The sequence below is a fragment of the Malaclemys terrapin genome, chromosome 3 (genome assembly GCF_027887155.1).
Source record: "Malaclemys terrapin pileata isolate rMalTer1 chromosome 3, rMalTer1.hap1, whole genome shotgun sequence".
Classification (NCBI taxonomy): domain Eukaryota; kingdom Metazoa; phylum Chordata; order Testudines; family Emydidae; genus Malaclemys; species Malaclemys terrapin.
In genome coordinates this window covers 194942702-194962769 of record NC_071507.1, presented here as the reverse complement: position 1 = coordinate 194962769, position 20068 = coordinate 194942702, and the positions used below count along the sequence as shown (strand labels likewise).

General features: G+C 45.4%; 1 protein-coding gene across 2 annotated transcripts in view; it reads left to right on the top strand.

The window, feature by feature from the left end:
- LOC128834904 (cysteine-rich venom protein Cau1-like) overlaps positions 1–20068 on the top strand; it is a 95279-nt gene that overhangs the window by 31173 nt on the left and 44038 nt on the right. The window lies entirely within an intron of this gene.

Below are 20068 nucleotides of genomic sequence, written 5' to 3'. Positions count from 1 at the left end.
AGGGGTCGCAGGGACGTGCCAGCCACTTTCGGGAGCGGCACGGAGCCAGGGTAGGCAGGGAGCCTGCCTTAGCCCTGCTGCGCCACCAACTGGGAGCTGTTCAAGGTAAGTGCCTCCTGGCCGGCACCTGCACCCCATACCCACTCCTGCACCCCAACCCCCTGCCCCAACCCTGAGCTCCCTCCTACACCCAAACTCCCTCCCAGAGCTTACACCTTGCACCTCCTCCTGCAGGTTCAATCCTGCCTGCCAGTGACCAGCATCTGTCAGTGTTATAAGTGTGAGCTCATCTGGGATTTCAACTGGGAAGTCTCTGAGGCTCAGGACGCGCTTCCTCAACTAGGGGAAATATGTAACCCACCCACCTCCTGGGTGTTGTGTTCTGTCCCATCTAGTGGCACTGAGGCCATTTAGAGAAAGTTTAATAAGTCTGCTCTACAGCCTTAAGTAAGAGGCTTATGTCTTTAGTTCCAGAGGTTCCCAGGTTCAATCCCACCTGCTGATGACTGGGGTCTTTGGGTGTTATACTATCACTGAAACGAAAGTCATGGGTTTGATGCAGAAATAGCTGGGTAAGGTTATTCATCCTGTATTATGTAGGTGGTAAGACTAGAAGATCATAATGGTCTTTTCTGGCCTTAAACCTTAGGAACACCTAAAACTCAAGGCAAGGTGAATTGTACTTTAGCACAGGCTAAGCTGGTTGAGTTAAAGGTAGGCTCCCCTGTAGCTTCAGTTTGACCAGCTTAGCACATGCTAAAGTTGAACTTTCCTTGTCTTGGAGGATGTTAGCTCAAGCTAGCCAACATAAAGCCTACTATGAACGAAGTCTAAAGGGAGGTGGTGTGTAGGAATATAGGCCTAGCCTAGGCCTGGCGAATTGTGATTTTAAATTGAGTTTGGATGTTAGCATGGGTGATAGGTCCAAAGTGACCAAAAAAAAATAATGAGAAAGAAGAGTTGTTTGTGTTATACTAAAATACCCGCATTATATAAGGTTTGGTCAAAGGCAATAGACATAAAGAAAATATGGCTAGTTGGGCACCAGGTGCAGTAAATAATTGGTTATATAGGGTTTGCTTAAAAAGAAATGCTTAATCCAGCAATTAAGGAGAAATCTGGCAAAGTGAGGAAAGAAGAAAACCTTGAAGTGAGCAGGGGTCACCCTTAAACCGCTTCTTCTGTCTTTAGCTAAGGTCCAGTAACCAGCAGTGACGATCTGTTTATCGGGTATAAAAAGCAAGGTTTTTAGGGGTTTCCACTACCATTCCACTGCGTTCAAGTTATCCTTGCCAGGAGCTTTCCTATTTTTTAAGGCAGTGGTTCCCAAACTTGTTCCGCCGCTTGTGCAGGGACAGCCCCTGGTGGGCCAGGCCAGTTTGTTTACCTGCCGCGTCCGCAGGTCCGGCTGATCACGGCTCCCAGTGGCTGCAGTTCGCTGCTCCAGGCCAATGGGAGCTGCTGGAAGCGGCGGCCAGTACGTCCCTCGGCCAGCGCCACTTTCCCTGCACAAGCGGCGGAACAAGTTTGGGAACCACTGTTTTAAGGATTTGATGGCTTGAATGATCTCTTCCTTAGTTGAGGTGTCTGTGTTGATATCAAGATCTTCTTTTGCCTCCTGAATGTTTGCTTCCTCTATAGGTGGCTCTCTGTTCAGCAATTCTTTGAAATGCCCTGTCCAGCGTATTTCTTGTTCTTTTTCTGTTGTTAGTAGTCATGTCTGCAATCCTCTTCACCATTGCCATTGACTGGGTAATGCAGAGTACAACAGAAGACATGCCAAGAGGCATTAAATGAACACCCTTCTCATCCCTTGAAGACCTGGACTTTGCAGATGATCTCGCTCTCCTATCACATACCCAACACCATATACAAGAAAAAACAACTTGACTTAATGCATTCAGCCAGCAAATTGGACTGAAAATCAATCGCAACAAGACAGATATCATGATCTTTCATATTGTCTCACCATCACCAGTACAGATAAAGGATTATAATAATGATATATATCTGTCTCACAGAACTAGAAGGGATCCTGAAGGGTCATTGAGTCCAGCCCCCTGCCTTCACTAACAGGATCAAGTACTGATTTTCACCCCAGATCCCTAAGTGGCCCCCTTAAGGATTGAACTCACAAGCCTGGGTTTAGCAGACCAATGCTCAAACCACTGAGCTATCCCTCCCTCCATTACAGGCTCATTAATGTAGAAACATTCACATACTTGGGCAGTACCATCAGCCAGGACAGTAGAACAAGCCAGGACATCCGGAACAAAATCAATAAAGCCAGGAACACCTTCAGGAGCTTAAATACAGTCTGGAAATCATCAAAATACAACACCAAAACCAAATTAAAGATTTATCAGAGCTGGTACTTTCAACATTATTTTATAGTGCAGAATGCTGGGGAATGAGAAAGTATGGCATGTCCAAACTGTCTTCATTCCATACAACCTGCCTCAGAAAAATCCTCCGTATCTTTTGACTGAGAACAATCTCGAACCAGGATCTATTGACACCGTTCAGCCAAGAAGATCTGAGCATCATCATTGCCAGGAGGCTTTGGATGGAAACTGATTCAATCACCAGAGTAGCAATAAGATGGATGAGGCAAGTGAAAATGAGGCAACCCGAAAACAACATGGTGAAGAGCTGTGGAAGCCGAGCTGAAAAACCTGGGGCACAGCTGGGGAACCATTGAAAGACTTGCCAGAAACAGACAGGAGTGGAGGAGTTTCATCGCTGCCCTAAACGCCAGAGGTGTAATGGGAACATGATGATGATGACTATCAGGGCTGGCTTTAGGATGTGTGGGGCCCGATTCAAATACCCAGCGGCAGTCAGGGTGTTCAGCGGCACTTCGGCGGCAGGTTCTTCACTCACTCCGGGTCTTCCGCGGCACTGAAGGACCCGCCGCCGAAATGCCGCCGAAGACCCAAAGTGAGTGAAGGACCCGCCGCCGAAGTGCTGCCGAAGACCAGGACCACCGCCAGGTGAGTAAAAAAATTAAAAAGGCGCCTAAGTTAGGCGCTCTTCTTTAAGGCGCAGGGCTCTCTTAGGTGTGGGGCACGAGTTGGGGAAATCGGCCTAAAGCTGGCCCTGATGACTATCTTCCTTACCCAGCTGGGGGGAGGGATAGCTTAGTGGTTTGAGCATTGGCCTCCTAAACCTAGGGTTGTGAGTTCAATCCTTGAAGGGGCCATTTAGGGGACTGGGGCAAAAATCTATCAGGGGTTTGGACTAGATGATCTCCTCGGGTCCCTTCCAACCCTGGTATTCTATGATCTGGAGTCACATCATTATGGAAAAGTATCTCCCAGGCCTGATCCTGTTGAAACATTTTGGCCAATGCTTATAAATGTGTTGCTATGGTATAGAATGTAAACATGTATATGTTCATATTGGTATTTTGGATGTAACCAATACCAAGTGGCCTTTGGACTAATAAAGGAATGGTAGTGTGGAAACTGAGTCATGCTAAACCATAATAAACTTATTAGGGGAATTATTACAACACGGTGAGTGTTGTAAGAACAGAATGGAAACATTTTCTACAGAGCAGGACAAGTGCAACAATATTGAGTGCTTGTTTTTAGTCGGGTGGGGGGAAGAGAGGTATGCTTTTGTAATATCAAGATAACTATTCTGATGTAAAATCCTAGTGGAAACAAGGCACAATTCATTTTAAACTCTGTGTAGCTAACTGAGGTCAAACCTGTATCCCCCACCTCTAGTTTACCTTTTCTAGCTATGTCCAGGTAAAAACTACAACACCTTGTCCCCACTCGGTTTTTGTCTTGAGTTAGCTGTCTCAATATAAAGACCACGCCTTTTCTGCAGGGATGACATAGCCTAAGTGACAGAGATTTGCATAGGATTTATGGGTAAAGTTTTCCGTAGAAGTACACCCTGCAGTCCTACCCCTCAAAAACAGATGCTGGGTAGTTGTTTGTTTAATCTCACCTATCAAACTGTATGAAGCACTGATTTTGTAATTATGGGACAGTGTCATGGACAAAAGGTGTTTTCATTTTAAAAATGTCTTGAGCTCTGGAGAAAGTCTTGATATTCAGTTTGTAGCTGGCAGGCAAACAGGACCCCTTCTCCCTGTGTTTCATATGCAAAATTTGAACTGATTATGTCATTAACATTTTTGAGTTACGGTACCGCCGTTATAATTTCAAATATTATCTGTACCAAGGCGCTGATCTAAAGTGGATGCACTGCACAGGCGAGAATCAAAGTTCAGTCTGGTTTTCCGTTGAAAACAGTGGCACGAGCTTCTCCCTGCAGTCTTCTAGCTGACTGAAGAGCTCAGAACAGGAGCTCCTCATGGATTCTAGAAGCAATAGTCACATGAGGTTCTAGGTACCAGCCATCTCTGCGAGGCCTTTGCCAGCAGCACACTGAGGAAATCAAGCCCATAGCATGGAAGGGATGCTAACCCCCAACTGCTCCGGCTTATGTGCTCAGGTGGGAAGGGACCTGGAGTCCACTGTGACAGATATGACAATATCCTGGACAAAGCTTATTGAATGAAGTTTAAGTATTTTAGGAGTTCATTGTATTAAAAATGCAAATGTTTATGTGTTTTTGAGGGATTAAATGGACTTTCCTGGGGGAGAGGGACCACAGCCCTCCAGGAACTAAGAACAGTGTGTGGAGGGATGGAGGTTGAGCGAGGGCGGGAGGGGGCAGGATTTAGACAAATGCATTCAAGTTATAATATCTCCAGAGAGCTACCACCTCCTGAGCAGAGGCTCACATATACTGGTTCAGACTGGATTCTCCAGGGACCCAGCAGACAAAGAAAGGACTTTGTTAAATAGCCTGAATTTAAACTGACTCGGGGCCTTCTTCCTGATCCAGCAAATGGGCAGGACCTCTGGTCCACGAAGGGCCCTGATCCTGAGTGAAGGGTTGAAAGGACTTGGCCTAGAGAGGCCCCATGAGACTGTGCCTTGCTCTGAGCAAAGGGTATGATGAACTTAAAACCACACAAAAAAAAACCTATTTGAGGGACTCCTCACCTGCCACAGCCCATGTTGGAGTTGGGGTGACCTTGGGTAAGCTTATTAGACCACCTGTAGGTTATTTAATTGTCTTTTTGACTATTTTCTATGTAGTGATTTCACCTTAAGAATAAAATGTGCTTGCTTAGAAAGCTACGTGATAACTTAACGGTGTTCACCAATTTTGACGAGAAGGTAAGGCAAGCCTGCTTAGACTATCAGTCTTTAGCTGGGGACATCACAGTGTAGACAGGGAGCTGTGTGGCCTAGAAATACCCCAATCAGGAGGGAGATGAATGTATGTCTCCACCCAAGATCGACAGTGCTGGGGAGCCAGAGGTCTACAGCGGGTGCCCTTGATAGGCCATAGAGGGGAAGACCGGTGCAGTTACCCTGAACTGTGACACCTGTGATGGGATCCCAAGAAAGAACAAAATGAAATCAGAACCATCCTGCAAAAGGCAGCTTGGCCTTACAAGCACACTACCACTCCTGACCTCTGCTCTGCAGGTCAAGATAAGGAGTCAGAGATAGGGAGCCATTGGGAGAGAGAATTCCTGATTGGTGTCCCTAGCACCACTTTATATACAGAGCAGCATCACAGCAAGAGGGGAAAAGAGGTGATGGTAGGTTTGGCAGACGTAGCTCTTTACTGGATGCACTTCAGTGGGCAATCATCTCACTGGGGGTTCAGCAAGGATGCACTTAAATTAGTTTACACCTAACCAAAACAAACAAGATAAGCTCCAAATAGTGGCTCAGTGCAGCCGATAGATATACACCTCTGATGGGATGTGTACCCAACACTGGCGGTGAAAGGAGTGACTGGAGCCAGAGAACAGTTAGTGCATCTGGTTGCACTGGAGGGTGGGCCAGACCTAGTTTAGTCATAAGCCCAGCTGGAGAGGAGCTGGGTGACTGATAAAGGAAAGACCTCAGAGCGGTAGATGGTAGGTAGGAGGCTCAGGGGAGAGTAGGCCTGGGAATCCTCTCCTGAGAAGGGAACTCTGGCAAAGATCCAGTAGAGATGGACACAAACAAACCCTGAGGTGAGGCAGACAAGGAGCTGGATCTCCTGAGTGGCATTTTTCTGTACAAGACCCAGAAGTCAGGGAGCTGTGGCTAAGGATCTATACACAGGCCAAGGTAGGAAGGGTTGAGGGAGGAAGCAAGGAATCTGAGGAAGCAGACCTTGCTTACTACAGGATCCCTTGGCAGGAATCCAGGGGATGGGTGGCTGGGTCCCCCCATCAGCCTCTGAGGAAGGTGTTACAAGGGTGTAAGGACTATTGATCCCAGTGTCAGGCTGAAAACCTGGTGTGAGGTTGCTGGGTTATTGTTTGGTGGAAGTCTGTTACAGCGAGGTGCAGGTTGGCTATAAGAGACCTGGATGGAGTGCCAGGGCATGAGAAGAAACAGATCACTGCAGGGTTGGAGTGGTGTTGGCAAGGGGTGTCAGAGCCGGGGTGGATGGAGCCTCCTAATCCCATGGCCGCACTATATTAAATTGCCAATGCAGGATGGGAAGGTAAGAGGAGGAGGGACTCCCCACACTGTGAGATGCTGAGGCCACTGACTAGGAGGGGCACCCTACCTGGTGGGTAGGGAAGACTCCAAGGCTGAGGTGGAGTAGCCTGGGTATGTAAGGCCACCAGGTGGTTGGGAAGCAAGCCAATGCAGGTCATCCAGGACTCCAGCTTGGGAGAGGGTGAAACCAGCCCGGGTTGGCAAGTCATGTGATTGATTTCTGCCATCAATGGTGCCTTTTTACAGCTAGACTGGACGCTTTGCCTTCAGGCAAACTTATTTGACTATTTAAACATGGCAAAGAAGCCCAAATCCCCTAATCTAAAGAAAAACAGGATTTTTTTTAAAAAAATGGAAGAAGGGACAGAATAGTATATTTCCTTTGTCATGAAAATCCATGATGGCACCTTTGCCATGGTACCTAAGTATCTGAATAATATTGGCAGAGACAGACTTGGCATAATAGATGATTTCTGGGGAATCTGAGTAAAACGGGTGCAGTTTTCTTTTAAATAAGTGACGTGTCTTGCCCTCAAGTGCAGATGAGAGGTACTGTGGGATAGAGAAACCATGACAATCAAAGGATTTGCTCCAGTGTAGTGTGCCTCTTGCCTTCTGTATACAGAAAGCATTTTGCAAGGAGAGACGATGCGGAGAAACACACTGACAATGACTAAATTCCCATTGACTTCAGTCGAGCCAGGATTTCACCTACTATATGTAAACTCAATCCGGTTCCACTAGATGGAGCCACTTCACTGCTGTTAAAATGCCTGTTGTTCAGAATGATGTGATCACATCTTTTTCTAATTGTAGTTTCAGTTTAGGCCTGGTCTACACTGGGGGTCGTCAGTTTAGGCCTGGTCTACACTGGGGGGGGGTGTCAATGTAAGATACGCAACTTCAGCTACGGGAATACCGTAGCTGAAGTCGACATTTACCTCCCATACTCACAGCGCGAGATCGACGGCCGCGGCTCCTCCATCGACTCTGCTACCACCGCTCGCTCCAGTGGAGTTCCGGAGTCGACGGGGAGCGCGTTCAGGGATCGATATATCACGTCTTAACGAGACGCGATATATCGATTCCCGATAAATTGATCGCTACCTGCTGATACGGCGGGTAGTCTGGACATACCTTTAGTTTCACAGGGTCATTTGCAAGGACTTAAAAACAAATCAAAGAATATTTCTGGATGTAGAGTAATGTGAGAAGGCTAATTATAGGGCCCGGGGCTGATTCTGTAGTTCTTTTGCATGTGAAAATCCCACTGCATCCAGTGGGAGTTCTGCATTATATATTTATTTCTATTACAGTAGAGATTGGAAAAACAAGGAGGAGTCCTTGTGATTGGGGTTCTGTTGTGTTAGGCATCAGACATACACATAGTGGGAGATAGCCCCTGCCCCAAAGAGTTTACAATCTAAATAAAGAAGACTGAGAAAGGGTGGGGAAAATATTACCTCCCTCGCTTTATGGAAAAGGAGCTGAGAGATTAAGTGACTTTTCCAGAGTCACATAAGAAGTCTGTAACAGCATCCGGAAATGACCCCAGATAGGCATGAGCATAAAATCGGACTGTGCCCACATCTTGGCACATTCCGTCAGTCCTTGTTTTGCTTGTTGGTGAAAACAGAATTGCTGGAACCCTTCTGCCTGCTGGAGGAGACATGGAGATTACAGTACAAGGGTGTGGAGAACTATTGGATAGAGCTGGGGTAGGAGACCTACTAATAATCCTGTGATGACATGATGTAGGTCACAGATTAAGTCTCTTTCACTTGAACATCTCCCTCTAACTCAGAGGCTCCTGCTAATTCATGTCTTCTATTTAAGAGAGCCCATTGTGAGCTCCATCTTTAGGAGTAAATATAGCCAACAACCCAAAGGAATTCTTTGCAAAGAATTTTCCTCTCCTACTGGCAAGTTTAGTATAGTGATAGTGTAACCCACACACCTCCTGGGTGTGGTGTTCTGTCCCATCTAGTGGCACCAAGACCACTTAGACAGAGAGATTGAGTCTCCTCTATAGCCTTAGCTAACAGCCAGTTGGCTTTTAGCTCATGCAGTAGAGGTTCATACACTAAACTCCAGAGGTCCAGGTTCGGTCCTGCCCGCCAGCAGCCAGGGTTTGTCAGTGTTACAACAACACCTCCTTTTAGTGAGCAAGGTTAACATACTAAAAATCAATATTTTTGTCCTATTTTTACATCATTGTCCTTTTATATATCTACCACTCAAATTACAAAGCAGAAATATTGTTCACAAAATCATAGAATCAGGGCCGGCTCCAGGCACCAGCATTCCAAGCAGGTGCTTGGGGTGGCCATCTGCAAGGGGCGGCAGTCCGTGTGTTTTTCTGCTCCAAACAGCGTGTCGAATTGCCGCCGCAGATGGCGGGGGCTGTCCGTGTGCCGTTAGGGCGGCACACGTGTTTCCGCGGCGGCAGCCAATTCTATGTTCAGCTGCCCGGAGCGGCAATTCGGGAGCTTCTGTCTTCCGGCTGAAGACAGAAGCTGCCACCGAATTGCCGCCGTCGCGGAAATGCACATGCAGCCCTAACGGCACACGGACAGCCCCTGCCGTCCGTGGCGGCAATTCGGCATGCTGCTTGGGGCAGCAAAAACAGTAGAGCCGGCCCTACATAGAATCATAGAATATCAGGGTTGGAAGGGACCTCAGGCGGTCATCTAGTCCAACCCCCTGCTCAAAGCAGGACCAACCCCAACTAAATCATTCCAGCCAGGACTTTGTCAAGCCGGGCCTTAAAAAAACCTCTAAGGAAGGAGATTCCACCACCACCCTAGGTAACCCATTCCAGTGCTTCACCACCCTCCTAGTGAAATAGTGTTTCCTAATGTCCAACCTAACCCTCCCCCACTTGAGACCATTACTCCTTGTTCTGTCATCTGGTATCACTGAGAACAGTCCAGATCCATCCTCAGGTAGTTGAAAGCAGCTATTAAATCCCCCCTCATTCTTCTCTTCTGCAGACTAAATAACCCCAGTTCCCTCAGCCTCTCCCCATAAGTCATGTGCTCCAGCCCCCTAATAATTTTTGATGCCCTCTGCTGGACTCTTTCCAGTTTTTCCACATCCTTCTTGTAGTGTGGGGCCCAAAACTGGACACAGTACTCCAGATGAGGCCTCACCAATGTCGAATAGAGGGGAATGCTCACGTCCCTCGATCTGCTGCCAATGCCCCTTGTACAGCCCAAAATGCCATTAGCCTTCTTGGCAACAAGGGCACACTGTCAACTCATATCCAGCTTCTCGTCCACTGTAACCCCTAGGTCCTTTTCTGCAGAACTGCTGCCTAGCCATTCAGTCCTTAGTCTGTAGCAGTGCATGGGATTCTTCCATCCTAAGTGCAGGATTCTGCGCTTGTCCTTCTTGAACTTCATCAGGTTTCTTTTGGACCAATCCTCTAATTTGTCTAGGTACCTCTGTATCCTATCTCTACCCTCCAGCGTATCTACCACTCCTCCCAGTTTAGTGTCATCTGCAAACTTGCTGAGAGTGCAATCCACGCCATCCTCCAGATTATTAATGAAGAAATTGAACAAAACCAGCCCCAGGACCGACTTTTGGTGCACTCCGCTTGATATCGGCTGCCAACTAGACATGGAGCCATTGATCACTACCCGTTGAGCCCGACAATCTAGTCAGCTTTCTATCCACCTTATAGTCCATTCATCCAGCCCATACTTCTTAAACTTGCCGGCAAGAATACTGTGGGAGACCATATCAAAAGCTGCCGTGTTAGTCTGTATCCGCAAAAAGAAGAACAGGAGTACTTGTGGCACCTTAGAGACTAACAAATTTATTATGCATCCGAAGAAGTGGGCTGTAGTCCACGAAAGCTTATGCTCTAATAAATTTGTTAGTCTCTAAGGTGCCACAAGTACTCCTGTTCATATCAAAAGCTTGGCTAAAGTCAAGGAATAACACATCCACTGCTTTCCCCTCATCCACAGAGCTAGTTATCTCTTCATAGAAGGCAATTAGGTTAGTCAGGCATGACTTGCCCTTGGTGAATCCGTGCTGACTGTTCCCAATCACTTTCCTCGCCTCTAAGTGCTTCAGAATTGATTGCTTGAGGACCTGCTCCATGATTTTTCCAGGGACTGAGGTGAGGCTGACTGGCCTGTAGTTCCCCGGATCCTCCTTTTTCTCTTTTTTAAAGATGGGCACTACATTAGCCTTTTTCCAGTCATCTGGGACCTCCCCCGATCTCCATGAGTTTTCAAAGATAATGGCCAATGGCTCTGCAATCACATCCGCCAACTCCTTTTGCACCCTCGGATCCGGCCCCGTGGATTTGTGCTCATCCAGCTTTTCTAAATAGTCCTGAACCACTTCTTTCTCCACAGAGGGCTGGTCACCTCCTCCCCATACTGTGCTGCTCAGTGCAGTAGTCTGGGAGCTGACCTTGTTCGTGAAGACAGAGGCAAAAAAAGCATTGAGTACATTAGGTTTTTCCACATCCTCTGTCACTAGGTTGCCTCCCTCATTCAGTAAGGGGCCCACACTTTCTTTGACTTTCTTCTTGTTGCTAACATACCTGAAGAAACCCTTCTTGTTACTCTTAACATCTCTTGCTAGCTGCAACTCCAAGGATGATTTGTCCTTCCTGATTTCACTCCTGCATGCTTGAGCAATATTTTTATACTCCTCCCTAGTCATTTGTCCAATCTTCCACTTCTTGTAAGCTTCTTTTTTGTGTTTAAGATCAGCAAGGATTTCACTGTTAAGCCAAGCTGGTCACCTGCCATATTTACTATTCTTTCTACACATCAGGATGGTTTGTTCCTGCAACCTCAATAAGGATTCCTGTAGAGACAGTAAAAATTAGGGAAATGATCTAGGACCTGGCATTGCTCCCATTGAAGTCAATAATAATTTTGTGATTAGCTTAACAGATTCATGGATTTTAAGCCCAGAAGGGAACATTAGATCACCTAGTCTTAACTCCTGTATAACACAGGTCATAGAATTTCATCCAGTTATCCCTGTACTGAGTCCAATCACTTCTAGTTTACTAAAAGCATATCCTGAGAAAGACATCCAGCCTTGATCTGAAGACATCAAGAGATGGAGAATCCCACAACTGATAGAACTGTAGGGTTAGAAAGGACCACAAGGGTCATCTAGGCTAACTCCCTGCGAAGATGCATGATATATTGTGTCTAAACCAGGGGTGACCAACCTGTGGCTCCGGAGCCGCATGCGGCTCTTCAGAAGCTAATATGCGGCTCCTTGTATAGGCACCGATTCTGCGATTGGAGCTACAGGTGCCAACTTTCCAATGTGCCGGGGGGTGCTTACTGCTCAACCCCTGGCTCTGCCACAGGCCCTGCCCCCACTCCACCCCTTCCCACCCCCTCCCCTGAGGCTGAAGTGACCGCGCTTCTCCGCCCTTTCCCCACCCAGAGCCTCCTCCACGCCACGAAACAGCTGATTGGGAGGGAGGGGGAGGTGCTGATCGGCGGAACTGCTGATGGGTGGGAGGCTCTGGGAGCAGGGTGGGGGGAGCTGATGGGGGACTGCTGACTTATTATTGTGGCTCTTTGGCAATGTACATTGGTAAATTCTGGCTCCTTCTCAGGCTCAGGTTGGCCACTCCTGGTCTAAACCATCCAAGATAGATGGCTCCAGCCTCCCTTTGAAAACCTCCAGTGAAGGAGCTTCCACAACCTCCCTAAGCATTGTATTCCATTGTCCTACTGTTCTTACAGTGAGAAAGTTTTTCCTGAGATTGAATCTAGATCTGTTTCAGAGGGGAAGCCGTGTTAGTCTGTATCAGCAAAAACAACAAGGAGTCCTTATGGCACCTTAGAGACTAACAATTTTATTTGGGCATAAGCTTTCATGGGCTAAAACCCACTTCATCAGATGCATAGAGTGAAAAATACAGTAAGCAGTATATATCTAGATCTACTACGCTGTAGTTTGAACCCACTGCCTCTTGTCCTGCCCTCTGTGGCAAAAGAACAACTTTTCTCCATCTTTTTTATGGCAGCCTTTCAAGTACTGTATTTGAAGACTGCGATCTTGTCCCCCCTTTTAATCTCCGCTTTTCCAAACTAAACATACGCAGTTCCTTCAGCCTTTGCTCATATGGCTTGTATTCCATCCCTTTGATCATCTTAACCTCTGGATCCTTTCCAGTTTCTTTACATCCTTTCTATACATTGGTGACCAGAATTGGACACAGTGCTTCAGCTGAGGTCTAACCAGTACCATGTAAAGCAGTACTATCACCTCCCGTGACTTGAATGCTATGCCTTTGTTAATGCAACCTCAAATTTCCTTTTCTTTTTTTGTTGAGGTTGTGACCCACCACTACTCCCAGATCCTTCTCATCCGTGCTGCTGCCAAGCCAGTTATCCCCCATTCTGTATTTGTGCATCTGGTTTTTCTTCCCTAAGTGTAGCACCTTTCATTTGTCTTTGTTGAATTTCATTTTGTTGTCTATAGCCTAATTCTCTAATTTATCAAGATCCCTCTGAATTTTAGCTCTATCCTTAAAGTACTGGCAACCTGCCCCCCTAGCTTTGTGTCATCTGCAAACTTGATCAGTATTCTCTCTATTCCTACATCCAGGTCATTGATAAACATTTTAAACAACACCCAGAGCCAGAACAGATCCCTGTGGAACCCCACTTGAGACCTCCTTCCAATCTGACATCATTCCATTAATAGTTATTCTTTGTTTGCAGTTGTTTAACCAATGATGTATTCATTTAATGGTGGTTCCACTGAGCCCGCATTTCTCCAGCTTACTTATGAGAATGTCATGTGGGACTATGTCAAAAGCCTTGCTGAAGTCCAAGTATATTATGTCCACCGCATTCTCCCTATCCACCAAACCAGTTACCCTGTCAAGGAAGGAAATCAAGCTGGCTTTGCATAATTTGTTCTTAGCAAATCCATGCTGGCTGCCAGTGATCACCTCTTCATCCCCAGGTATTCACAAATTGAATGTTTTATACATTGCTCTAGTAGCTTCCTGAGTATTTAAGACAGTCTCACTGCTCAATAGTTCCCTGACTCCTCCTCCTCCCCACCCTTTTTAAAGATGGGCTCTATGCTAGCCCTTCTCCAGTTTTCTGCAACCTCTCCTGTCAGTGATGAATTTGCAAATATTATTGAGATTTCTTCAGCTAATTCCTTCAGTACCTTGAGGTGAATAGCATCAGGCCCCACTGACTTGAATTCATTCAAACTGGTCAGAAGATCTCTGATGTGTTCTTTATTTATCCCGCTCTGCATCCCTTCTCCTTTATTGTCTATGGTAACTTTGTTAGTCATCTGGTCACATGTTATTTTTTTGTGAGAAGAGTGAAATAAAGTAGGCATTGAGGAGCTCTGCCTTCCTATCATCTTCTCTAACCAGCTCACCTTCTCCACTGAGCAGTGGACACACACCATCCCTCATCTTTTTTTTTTGTCTAACATATTTGAAGAACCTCTTCTTGTTTTCTCTAACATTCCTGGTCAGCTGTAACTGATTTTTTACCCTGGCTTTCCTGATTTTGTCTTTACACGCTTGCACTATTCCCGTATATATTTCTTTGGTGACATGCCCCTCCTTTCATTTCCTGTATGTATCCCTTTTGCTTTTTAGATAGCTAAAAACCTCCTTCCTTTGCTAGTTTGTTCCAATGGTTAATCACCTGAGCTGTTAAAAAATGCATGTCTTGTTTCTAACTTTAACTTCCAGCCAGTGGTGCTTGTTATGCCTTTCACTGCTAAATTAAAGAGCCCTTTAGTATTTGGTATTTTCTCCACCTATAGGCACTTAGCCACACACTGTGTTCAAGTCATCTCTCTCATGAGAGCAAGCTTGAGCCCTTGAATGTGATGTTTGACGTCCAAAATCCATGCTAAGGCAAAACAAGGGCACTGATGTTGCACTTTCAGATTTTAGTTGCAACTATAGTATTTGCTGTTTTCAGATATGAACCAGGAGCAGACAGATATTTCCAGTGGGCTGCAGTAACTTGGCAGCTGAAAGCATAAGCTTTGTTTCAATTCTTGATATCAACAAGTACCCGGAAGGCATATTAGGGAGATATAACAACATTCTGGCAGTGCCAAGAGTGATCAGGCCTAGTTATTGGATTGCCAGCATGAAAGGAATATAATTTGCATTTTGTGGTGACAAAAACAGAACACGTCCTGGCCAAACAAGCCATTTGGTTGGCAAGTCATGCTTTTGTCTTGCTAATATTTGAGTAATGCCAATTTATTTTCCTCATAAGATTATCCGAACCTAGGGTTAAGTGTGTTGGTGCAGATAAGGTATTCCATTGCCTGGTCTGTAATCTCTAGTCCAATATTTGATTAAAAAATTACCTTAGTCCCTTGCCTTTTCATACACTATGTGTGCTAGTCCTAAAACTGAGAATCTATTGAGAGACTTAAGATACAAGGTTTCATATAAACGTGCTGTTCTTTGTCCAGTGTATGCATATTGTAAGGCGGTGCGTATTCTGTGGAAGGATGGTGTTGCCACAGGAGCTGGGAGCCTTACTCATGGACTAGGACCCCATTGTGCTAGGGGCTGTAGAAATAGAGCACAAAAATACAGCCCCTGCCCAAAAAAGCTTGCAATGTAAGTAAAAAACAAAAGCTAACAGATGGATTTAGACAAACACACACAGAAGTGGAAGGCAATGATGTAGGGTGACCAGATGTCCCGATAAAATCAGGACTGCCCCAATATTGAACTCTATGTCCCGCATCCCGACTGATGTACGATTGGGACGCCATTTGTTCCAATATTGTAGGATTGCCAGGCCTCTGGCTGGCAGGCTCCCTACCCAGCCGGCTCCGCATAGCTCCCCAGAAGTGACAACATCTCCTGCTGGGTCCTGGGCTCAGGGACAGCCAGGGGGGCTCTGCATGCTTCCCCGACCATGAGCACTGGCTCCACAGCTCATGTTCAATCAGAACAGGATCTCCTGTTATTTGTTTTGATGTTACAGTCAGGTTGCTTGACTTGATGTCCACATCTTCAGTTTTCAATGTGCCACACATTTTGGAACCTCTAATGCAGAACTGCATCATAGAAGCTGTTCAGGGGAAGCTAGAGGTTTTGGCACAGGGAATAGCTGGGGCTTTGACACCTGGGGAGATACAGCAGAGAGTTTGAGAGGAACACATTAGTTGCATGAATGGCTTAAAGTGATCAGCATTGAAATAGTTAACAATGGTGCAATTTTCTCTTGTCAACTTTAGGTTTTAGAGTTCCCACGCTACTGAGATGAATGGGGCCGTTCACCCGTCTCAGATGAATTGTCTTCAGAGAGCCTGAAACTTGGGCAGATGTCACGCTATCGGTTCATACTCTGTCTCCATTTTCGACCTTATCTTCACACACATGAGGACTGGGCACACTTAGCTTCAAATGTGGCCCTTCACCTGTGGAACACGGTTCTGTAGAAAGGGTGGACCAGGCATGTATTCTGCCTGTATATCACTTTGCAATCCTTAGAGTCACAGTTCCTGCACCAGTATAGCACAAGGCAGAGTGTATGCTTCATCAGCCCATGGCCAGATGGACTCAGTGTACTCCATCCCTATGCCAACACAGCTCTGCTGGCTAATGCATAGGAGATGGAGCTATGGATGTACATACTTCCTGTCCTTCCTCCCTCCAGTCTCTCCCCCGCTGGTTTGTGAGGTGTGGGGCATTTAACAGCTCCCCAGACTCCCAATGTACGCAAGATCTGTATTGCCATCTAGGTAGGCTTGAAAGAACGTTGATTGTCTTTTTTAGAATTATAATTTATATTTTTTTTTATAATTTGCTGGATAATATTGATGCACTTTTCTATTTTTATCAATGTAAATCTTCACAATTGCAGGAAGGGGCATCAAACCAGGTGGAGTGGTCAGACAATTACATAATGACAGTAGATGGAGATATCCCATCCCATCTCCTAGAACTGGAAGGGACCTTGAAAGGTCATTGAGTCCAGCCCCCTGCCTTCACTAGCAGGACCAAGTACTGATTTTGCCCCAGATCCCTAAGTGCCCCCTCAAGGATTGAACTCACAACCCTGGGTTTAGCAGGCCAATGCTCAAACCACTGAGCTATCCCCCCTGTTGATGTTGAGATTCAAAAAGTTAAAGCTTTATAACCCAGTAAAACACAAACTGTCAACATCCCCTATCAAAAAAGACAAAGTGACTATCCTTAAATCAAATGCTAATAGTTCTCAAGCAGCATTTTTTTTTTTTTACTTTGCCTAGCTATAAATGTCTATTATTATCAATGGAAATATTTTTTTCAGCTGATGGTGTGTGTACAGAGAAATTGACATTTACTGATAAAAATCTAATCCTGCCAAGTCTGCATATAGGAGAGTGGTGGGTTAGCCTTACTCCCCTGCATGGCCAGCTAGAGCTGTGGCACACATGAGCCCAGTATGACTATATTTGCCATCAGTCTCAGGTTGATTTCCAAAGGGTGATGATTGTAGTGTCTCCTACTTCATAGAGTTTCGTTATGATTGTGAAATTGGCCAAACCTCATTGAATAAAAGCCAAATTCTGGCAAATGTTCAAATTCATCGAGTACAAGCAGATTTTTCAGCAAGCGTAAGATTAAAGCCTCCTGGCTGGTTTGAAAGTAGTGATCAACCTGATAAGCACGCCCCATGTAATAACTCTGGGTCCATTTCTCCTCTCACTTACACGGCCGTAGTTCAATTTAAGTCAGTGGAGTTACAAGGGAGCAAATGAGAGGCAACTTGCCCCTGTGGCTTTTTTTAGTTTATTTGTTTAAATAAAGACCTTGCAGCTATGGACTACGTAGGAGAAAATTATACACGCTGCAGAGAGTGTGTCAAGTTGTAAGGCAAGTTTTACAGAAATCATAAACCTCAGCTGAATGCCAGTGTACATGTGCATAAAGTGTATGAAATATCATATGTGTAGAGAGCACAAAATATTGTCTGTGTAGGGTTTGTGTAATGTCATTTGAAGAACTGTCTGAAGGCTGTTTATTTAATCACTTACTAGGTGGTAAATAGATGAACTTGGGATTGTCATTGGTAATGTTCCTGTTCGTTAGGACAGCCAGGATGTTTGACAATATTGCTGGGTGTGGTCTGTAGGTGCATGTCCATAGAGCAATTGATTGATTGCAGTTTAGTAAGAAAATCTACTATTTCTAAGGGCATTCATCCGTCTCCTTTTATTCATTACATGACTGCTCTGGTCAACACTGAGACAGTAGTTGCCGGTAAGAGGCAGGGCTGAGACTCAGGAAATCACGGTCCTGAGGTCTGACTTCCTGTGCAGCCTCAGGCAAGCCACTACAATCTCTCTGCCTCAGTTTCCTATTGCGATAAAAATACTTCCCCACTTCACAGGGTTTTTTTGTATGAATATGAGGTACTCGGATGGTAAATTAGTATGTGGCATGGGGGAAAAAAGCTTTCATCTTGCTCAAATTTATAGTGGTGTTTCCTGTATTTGGAAGTGATACTTCCATGAGGTATTTATACTGCACCACAAAAATGTTTGCTGTTTGTAATGGCACCTGAATCCAAAATATCTATTACTAGGTTGTCTTATTCTGAGGAGGCTCACTCAACCATAGCTAGGGATCTAGGCATACTAAAAAGACCAAATGCTAACAATCATTTTAGAACAAGATTATTCTATGTGCTACTACAGCTGGGTAGCCAATGAGTTTCGTGTCCTGTAAAAGTATCTGCGATTTCAAAATTGTTCCCATTCCACACTGGGATGAAACATAGACCTCTCGGGTTTTTTGTGTAAAACCAAAGACAGCGACCACCACACCAGAATAGCCAGTTGGTTTTGGCACTTGGCTGGGAGATGCAAGGTCTTGAAGCTGTGTCTCTAATATCCGAGGTTATACAGTCAATCTTTCTTACTCCCTCGCCCCCTCTTCTTCTCCCCACCCAATTGAAGCTATTCCCCTTTGTATAAATAATTATTCATTGGGCTAAAGAGAATCTAACTCTATATACCAACAGCTGAGAGTATCATTTATGATGCTCATATTCAGACCCTTGTGTCTCCCACATCCAGATTATAGCCCTGGTAGTTAGAGCACTTGAGTCAGTCTGTCTCGCTCTTGCTCTCTCTGGCCAATTAATGTTTGATTATATATACAAGGTGGGACAGCTCCAACAGGGAATGGTGGGGGAATGGCACATCCCAGAAAAGCCAGTAGCTTGGTGGTTAGGGCACACATTTGGTATGGGGTCAGGTCAGGTAGAGCAGTGTCTTGAACCTAGGTCTTCTCCATCCCAGGTGAGTGTCTAAAGAATTAATGGGGGAGATGTAAAGGGGTGTCTCTCTCTTATCAGAAATTCCATTCTCGAACATCTTCTGATGAAAAATCATTTTGTCAATCTACTTCAATCTAGAATTTCTCTCTCTCATTGGTTGTAACATTGTTTTTTAAAGTCTTCAACGGGCCTTTATTGACCGGACATCAGTTTATTTTAAATCAGAGATGATATCTGATATTTCCACTAGTTAGTGTTAGCTGCAAAAGAACTCGGTTATACACCTACCTAGGTTTTCCTTTTAGGCCTGGACTCCCTAAGAAGAGGAATGCTCAGTGGTCTGTGAAGTAAGTCAACATGTACTCTTTAAACAAGTCATTTTTTTCATTTGCCCTTCATGACTTTAAATAGATACAAAAAACAGAAATGAGTCCACATCCTGCCCTCTGTTTGTTCTGGTTTATCCTCTTTTGTATTGTAGCGACTCACGCCTGTAGGGCCAGCTTTTGAAAACACTGCCTCCACCTTTGTTTTCTTGATTTGTGGACACAGTTGATGTCACTTGGACACGTACACACATCTGATGTACAGGTGCAGCCAGGTACATGGATGTCCAGATGACATCAACAGGGCATTATACAAGAGGCATATGTACTAAACAAATATGAATTCTTGGTTTTGAAAGGGGCATCCTCCTGGCTTTCCTCTTTTGCTCCCACAATTTGCAGATGCAAAAATGAAAGTGAGTATAATGCCCCTTTCAGCAATCAGGCCTTTCCTCTGTAAGCATGTTGGGACAGTGTTACATGTACCCAGCGTACAATGCCAACCGTTCTTGCAGCACTCCCATACACGATCGTCGTAATAATTATCATTTTGCCTTAGTTCAAGTGGCTTCAACAGAACAGTCAGGCTAACAGTTTGCCCAGCGTGGAGAGCACAGGTGACCACAGATAGCTCATCAGCACAGGTAACCATGCAGGCCGATAATCGAAAAAGAGCACCAGCATGGACCGTGAGGGAGGTACTGGATCTGATCGCTGTATGGGGAGAGGATTCAGTGCTAGCAGAACTTTGTTCAAAAAGATGAAATGCCAAAACTTTTGAAAAAATCTCCAAGGGCATGATGGAGAGAGGCCACAATAGGGACTCAGATCAGTGCCGCGTGAAAGTCAAGGAGCTCAGACAAGCCTATCAAAAAACAAAGGAGGCAAACGGTCGCTCTGGGTCAGAGCCGCAGACATGCCGCTT